This window comes from Oryx dammah, unplaced genomic scaffold (assembly GCF_014754425.2).
Source record: "Oryx dammah isolate SB20612 unplaced genomic scaffold, SCBI_Odam_1.1 HiC_scaffold_2, whole genome shotgun sequence".
NCBI classification, from domain to species: Eukaryota; Metazoa; Chordata; class Mammalia; order Artiodactyla; family Bovidae; genus Oryx; species Oryx dammah.
The window spans coordinates 198634182-198639808 of NW_024070186.1; the positions used below are offsets into that span (position 1 = coordinate 198634182).

At 65.8% G+C, this 5627-nt stretch overlaps 1 protein-coding gene and 1 long non-coding RNA gene across 2 annotated transcripts in view; one reads left to right on the forward strand and one right to left on the reverse strand.

Moving 5' to 3' along the window:
* LOC120856474 overlaps nucleotides 1–2455 on the reverse strand; it is a 15962-nt gene extending 13507 nt beyond the window's left edge. Inside the window, exon 1 of the long non-coding RNA XR_005719442.1 lies at nucleotides 2444–2455. This is a non-coding gene — a long non-coding RNA (uncharacterized LOC120856474). The remainder of the gene's footprint in view (nucleotides 1–2443) is intronic.
* The window catches only part of PRKAR1B (protein kinase cAMP-dependent type I regulatory subunit beta), a 58007-nt gene that overhangs the window by 3272 nt on the left and 49108 nt on the right, over nucleotides 1–5627 (forward strand). The window lies entirely within an intron of this gene.

The window sequence follows — 5627 nt, forward strand, 5'->3', positions numbered from 1 at the left end:
CCCAGGGGCGGGTGTGGGGGTGTAGGTTACCCCAGGGGGTGGATATGGGGGTACAGGTGGCCCCAGGGGATCGGTGTGGGGTGGGGGTGCAGGTTACTTCAGGGAGGGGTCCAAGAGTCCTGAAGGCGCTGGGGTGCTTTGCCTGAGAATTGAGACCATGTAAGTAAGTAAGTGAAGTCGCTCAGTCGTGTCCGACTCTTCGCGACCCTGTGGACTGCAGCTCACCAGGCTTCTCTGTCCATGGGAATCTCCAGGCACTCCGGCAAGAATACTGGAGTGGGTTACCATTTCCTTCTCCAGGGGATCTTCCTGACCCAGGGGTCGAACCCGGGGCTCCCGCGCTGGGGGCAGCCGCTTTAACCCCTGAGCCACCAGGGGAGATGTCAGTAGGGAGACCTGGGGCGTTCGGCGCCCCGCCCCCCGGGTGAGAGGGTCCTGGGGTGTTGGGCGCGGTCCTCCAGGGTTGCCTCCGCGTGCACAGCCGGCCCTGCGCGGAGTGGGAGGACGCCCGGTGGGGCCTCACAGCCACGAGGAGGGCAGCGTCTGCCTGCACAGCTGCGGCTCTGCGTGCTCCGGGGGCCGCGCCACGTGGCTCCCCCCCTCCCCTGGCCCCTGCATTTTTAGGACACGCAGTGTTTTGATGGCGCGCCTGTCCTCAGAGGCTCATTGAAAGTACTTGCCTGTTTCTCTGAGATAAACTCCTTGATGTGAATCAAAGAGTGAATGGTGCTTAGAAATTCCCTTTTTCTAAAAAATATTCCTTTCTCCCCCATTCGCAGCAAACTGATTCTTCGTTAGACTCATTGAGCACATTTTGAGAACCATCCATGTAATGTACAAACGGTGAACAGAACGAGGGGAGAAGGCCTCTTTGTTTTTTTAAATAATGACAGCTTTTGAAAAACTGATTTTATTTGTTCATCTTTGGTTGCGCTGGGTCTTTGTGCTGAGCACAGGTTTTCCTGTAGTTGCGCCGAGCGGGGGTCCTCGGGGCGGAGCGTCCGGGCTTCTCACTGCTGTGCTCCCCTGGTGTGGAGCTCGGGATCTAGGCCCACGGGTCAGTTGTCTGTGGAACGTGGACTCTTCCCAGACCAGGGACTGAACCGGTGTCCCCTGCATCGGCGGGCAGATGCTTATCCACTGTGGCACCAGGGGAATCCCGAGAAGGCCTCCTTGCAGCCCCCTCCCCACAGTGACCGTCGGCTGCAGCCTGGGGTGGTCCCTGCAGGCCGCTGTCCGTGTGCGTGTCGTGTGGAGCCAGACGGGACACACGGATGGTCTGTGGCGCGGGCCTGGGGGCCTCCCCGTGGCCCCTGTCTGGTTGTGGGCCTGTCGCTGCACTGAGGCGTGCGTCGGTTTGTCCACCTCTCCCTTACCAAGGTTGCTGGGACTTCTCTCCGTGTCAGGGGCCTCGGCAGAGACCGAGGCCGCTGGGCTGTCTCTCCCGTGTTAGGGGTGGACGCTGAGGGGTGGTCTTCTGCAGGGTCGGCTCCCAGAGCAGTGTGGCGGCCCTGGCCGGGTGCCAGGCTGGGTTTTCAGGCCTGTGGTATGTTGTGAAGGCGGTCGGGTGTCCAGGAGACCTGAGTTTGGGGTCGGCCCCTCCTGGCCCCCAGCATGGGGGCGAGGCCGCTTCCCGGGCGGGTGGGAGGTTGGCGCTGGAGAAGCTCGGTCTGAAGACGCCCGTGGGGCCAGTCCCCCCTCCCGGGACCGCCCGCCCCGCTCAGTCCTCCCTGGTGTCGTGGGCCGCCCCTTCTGCTCTGCGGCTCCTCGCAGACCCGTGGAAGGTGGACACGGGGGACACCTCACAGTCACCCCCCGACCCCCTATCCCTCCGCTGAGTAGCCTTGCCGGGAAACGGACCCCGGGTGCGCTGACCTGATGCCGTGTTTGAGATGAGAGGCCGTCATTTCTCTGATAACTGGTGACACCTGGACTCAGTTCACTGGCTTCCCTGGAAGCTGCTGAGCAGGTCTGCGGCCTGGACTCTTCTGCCCAGAACAGAAGGGTTTGGGCTCAGGATTGCAAGGCTTCGCACAGGCCCTGCCCTTTCGCGGCCCTGCCAGCCCAAGGCAGCGGCTGGTGCAGCAAGGCCTTAGCTTAGGGCTGAGGCAGCTGAGCGGGACTCCTTCTCTGGGCGGTTTCTGGCTGTATCTGTCTGGGAAGCATCTGGTTGTGGCGGGGGGGCAGTCCTTTGCCCTTGACCCTAAGTTTCCAGAGCCGTGCGTCTCCCTCTGCCTCTGACTTTTCTGTGTCCGAGAGCCAGGTGGACAATAAGTGGAGGAAGCAGATGGTTGGATTAAAATTCCTCTTTGCGAGGCTGGCTTGGAAAGAAAGCTTTCCACAGGGTGTGTCTGCTTCAGATCTTTTGTTTTGCTCAGAGGAAAACTCACTTTCCAGATTGGAGCTCCCACGGCCCCGTTTCTGGCCACGGCCTCGAGGAGACGAGTGGACAGCTCAGGAAGCGGGTCCAGTGGGCGTGGGCGGGAAAGGTCGGTTTCCTGACCTTCCCGGCGATGGCTCCTCCTGTGGCGCCCAGCGTCTTGGCTCTTCCCAGCTTGGTGGACGCGGGGCTTCCCGGCTCTGTCTGCCCGCCCACAGCCTGGCGCGCGCCGCCCGTACCCTCAAGTGCGCGGAGCGTCTGGCGAGTCCTGATGAGCAGGCAGCCTGCTGCTCCCTCCCCGTCCCCGGGGGGAGAGCCCCCGGCACATCCCCGAAGGCAGACCCCGGGGGGACGCGGCTGCTCCACGGCCCTCCCGCTGACCTCAGAGGTGACGCAGGCCAGCCCACGGTTGCGGGCTGGGCGTCGTGGCTCCTGCCGGTGATTCCAGCTTGTGTGGGGGTCCACCCACAGGGAGAGCAGGGGAGGCCGTGTGCAGGCTTTGCTCTAAGAGAAGGAGGGTGTCTCTTGGTCGAACCACAGCACCTGCCAGAGCTGGGTCCCGGCGCACGCCTCGGGGGCTCCGCAGCCTGCGTGCCGCCCCCTTCTGGGTGACGGGTCACAGGGTCACGCGCCTGTGACGAGAGGAAGGTGGTGGCCCAGGTGCTGCCCTGCGATCGGGGGGCCTGCTGTCCCGGCGCCCTGGGGGTGCAGGGAGCTGGCCCTGCCCTGCTAGGTCTTGGGGGCACCAGAGGGGACCAGGGAGCCCCGTGTGCTCGTGCTGGAGGCAGGGATCTGGCCGCAGCTCTGTGTGTCATGCCCCAGCTGAGGGCCTCATCATCCCTGGAGCCCCCAGATGGGCAGATGAGGCCTCTGAGAGGCCTCTGACCATGGGGCGGCCACGATGGTGGTGGGGTGTGCTCTCTGCAGCTCTCATCAAGGCCGGTCTCCGCCTGCACTCCCGGCCACTCAGCCGTCTGTCTCCCACCCACCCACGTATCTCTGCAGCTTGTTTGTCCACAGACCGCCCGGCCCTCAGGTGATGGGAAAGGCGCGCAGGCGGCTGCGTTGCCAGGCGGCGCAGCTCGGGGCGGGCTTTGCTTCTCTGCCCCCTGCCCCCAAGCCTGGCTCCAGCTCGGGCTTTGCGCTGCCTCCCAGTCAGGCGACGTTAAAAAACGAAACTGAGAAACAGCGCTAGCGTCTCGGAGGAGGCGGGACCTCGTCCCAGGACCCCGTCCCAGGAGCTGCTTGACGGCTTTAACATGTGAGACCAGGCTCCGGGCCGAGGACGCCTCCAGGCAGCACATCTGGGCCATGTGGCCCAGTGCGTGGGGCTGTGTTCTGTGGGGGCTGAGGCCCGGGGCTCTGGCACCGGTGTCCTGGGGTGCTCTGAGCCAGACGGCGGGCGGCAGGCCTTGTGGGGGCATCTTTTTAGGGCTGCGCTGGCAGTGATACAGGCCCTGGGGACAGCAAGTAGGTCTGCCCAGGGCCCCCACGCCTCCCGGCCCCCCACCCCCCCACGCCCCCCACACCCCACCCACGCCCCACGCAGCCCCCCACGCTCCCCCACACTCCCCACACCCCCCACGGCCCCCCACAGCTCCCACACCCCCTATGGCCCCCCATGCCCCCACGCCTCCTGGCCCCCCATGGCCCCCACGCCCCCACGGACCCCCATGGCCTGGGGGGGTGATTCGGGCCGTGGGTGCAGTGAGGCCGCTGGGCTGACCTGCTTCCTGCCGTGACTGCGCCGCTGGCCCCTGAGCCTTCTGCTGGCCTCGCCTATGGCCTCCCTCGCCCGGCGCCATCGTGACTCACAGCTGCTGGAGCCCGGCGGTGAAAGGCTCCAGGACACGGCCGATGGGCCTGCGCACAGCCGCCAGCCACTGTTGATGTCCCCTGTCGGTTGTCCCCTAACGTGATTTGAGGTGCCCGCAGGCCATGGGTCCCCAAGGCTCAGAGAGGCGGGCAGTAGGGCTGTCTGTCTGGAAAGGAGGGGCCCTGTGGGGTGCGCCTGCTGGGGAGCTGGCCCCGGTCCCCCCCGCAGTGGCGATTCGGTCCCTGGACCGAGGGGCCCCCAGGGCCCTGGCCCCACTCCTGAGCCCTGTCACTGCACAGGGGGGACCTGAGCCAGCTGTGGGATCACCGGCTGCCGGGGCCTGTCCTGCCTCTGCAGATGCAGACCGCCTGCCCCTTTCGTCAGGTGGGGATGCAGCCCCATGGCCCTGTCCACGTCCCTGAGGCGAGGGTCCCCGAGCGCATGAGGCCCTCTGAGGCCACGTCCGCCTGCCCTCAGAGCAGCCCCCCAGAGTCCTGAGCCTGGAGGGGAGGGCAGCTCCTGTTCCCCGGGCCTGGCCCACCCCCTGCCCCCTGCTCCCTGGCCCTGCCGGCTTAGCCTTGCCACGTCCACGGACTTGGGTCCACTGTTGAGCCGCAAGGAACCCAGGACGTTACCGGGGCAGGAAGACCCCAGGGCCCCAAAGAGTTAAAGCACTCCATTTCCAACGGCGTGAAAACCAGGGGCGAGCAGCTGGTGGGCACCGTGCGTCCTCCCCACAGCTGTCCCTAGAGTCACAGCGTCTCTTTGTTTGCCCGACTCTTAGCAACTGTTGCTTTTTCTGAAGGACACACGTGAACCAGCTGTCCCCTCCCAAGATGCAGCCAGGCGAGGTAGCCTAGATCCTCAGCTCAGCAAGAGGAAAGTGCGGCTTGTCTGGGGAGTGGAGGGGGGTCCCAGGGGGGTCCCGGCTGTTCCCAGCCTCACCCTCGAGCGCCGTGAAGGGGCCCCGTCCCAAAGGCGGCTGGTCGAACGCAGACCTCACACGGCCGGGCCCGCGGGCGGGACCCATATCAGAGCTAGGGCTGCACACAATGGCCGCAGAGCTGGCCTAGGGGCGACCGTGGGAGCCCCCCAGGGGGTCGGCTGGGCCCCCAGCTCAGCCTCTCGAGGTGGTGGTGGGGCTGGGGCTGGGGCTGCGAGCCCCACGCCGGGGCCTTAGTGTGGCGGGAGTGCCTCCTGCGAGGGCTCTCAAGGGGTCTCCTATGGGGGTGTTTGCGGGACCCCTGAGGGGCCCCTGGAGCCAAGGGCTCTGCAAAGGGTTCGGTGTCTTAGGTCCCCCTAAAGGGGATGCAGCTGGTGTTGACCCTGCGTCCGCCAGACCTTCATTCGTGCCACCCTCCGGCACCTGACGCCCCGATTCCGTCCGGGGCCCGGGGTGACCCTGTGCGTGTTGGTTTCTGTCCATTTTAT